We start from the raw sequence: 1,377 nt of genomic DNA, 5'->3' as shown, positions 1-1,377 counted from the left end.
TTGCACTCTTGTGCTCCTCCATTTCCAGCACTACAAAGTCAGTGGGAAAGGCAAATGGCCCAACCTTGACAATCATGTCCTCAATTATGCCTGATGGATATTTAATGGAGCCATCAGCATGTTGGAGGCATATTCGGGTTGGTTTGACTTCTTCAGTCAAGCCAAGCTTTCTGATAGTGGATGCGTGTATTAGGTTGATACTTGCCCCAAGATCACATAGAGCTTTCTTGGTGCAAGTACCCTCTAATGTGCATGGTATCATAAAGCTTCCAGGGTCTTTAAACTTCTCTGGTAAGCTTTTCAGAATGACTGCACTGCATTCTTCAGTGAGAAAAACTTTTTTAGTTTCTCTCCAATCTTTCTTATGACTTAAGATCTCTTTCATGAACTTAGCATAAGAAGGTATTTGCTCAAGTGCCTCTGCAAACGGAATCTTTATTTCAAGAGTCCTTAGATAGTCTTCAAAGCGGGCAAATTGTTTATCCTGTTCCACTAGGCGGAGTTTCTGAGGATAAGGCATCTTGGCTTTATACTCTTCAACCTTAGTTGCTGCAGGTTTATTTCCTATAGAAGTGGTTGGAGAAGCCTGCTTAAGGGGGTTGTTGTCAGCACTTGCAAGTGTCTGACCCCTTTGTGGCATTTGAATGCCAGGATTGGGTGCTTTTTGGGCGTTTAACGCCAGATTGCAACCCTCTTCTGGCGTTTGAACACCAGAATTGGCTACCCATTGGGCGTTTAACGCCACTTTCTTACCCTTTTCTGGCGTTTGAACGCCAGAATCATTCCTTTCTGGGCTCTTATTGTCCTCAGAGGAATTTTGGGTAGTTGGTTGGTCATCCTCTGTCAGTTGTTCCTTTCTTAGCTTTCTGCTTCTTTGAGTTGATATATTCAATGTCTTCCCACTCCTTAATTTAACAGCTTGGCATTCTTCTGTTATCTGTTTAGATGGTTGCTGTCTTGTCTAATTCAATTGTGCTTCCATATTCTTGTTAGCAATTTTAGTTTCTTGGAGCATCTCTTTAAATTTTGCTAATTGTTTTGTCATCATGAGTAATTGCTGATTAAGCTCAACCATCTGTTCTTGAGGGTTAGGATCAGTAGTTACTGCCATAGCTTCTTCTTTTATAGAGGACTTACTACTTGAGTACAGATGTTGATTTCTAGCAACAGTATCTATGAGATCTTGAGCCTCTTCAATTGTCTTTCTCATGTGTATTGATCCACCAGCTGAGTGGTCTAGAGACATCTGAGCTTTCTCTGTAAGCCCATAGTAGAAGATGTCTAACTGTACCCACTCTGAAAACATTTTAGAGGGGCATTTCCTTAGCATACCTCTATACCTCTCCCAGGCATTATAAAGGGATTCATTATCCTCTT

Source organism: Arachis duranensis, chromosome 10, assembly GCF_000817695.3.
Source record: "Arachis duranensis cultivar V14167 chromosome 10, aradu.V14167.gnm2.J7QH, whole genome shotgun sequence".
In the NCBI taxonomy this organism is placed as follows: domain Eukaryota; kingdom Viridiplantae; phylum Streptophyta; class Magnoliopsida; order Fabales; family Fabaceae; genus Arachis; species Arachis duranensis.
This window is presented reverse-complemented; position numbering follows the sequence as displayed.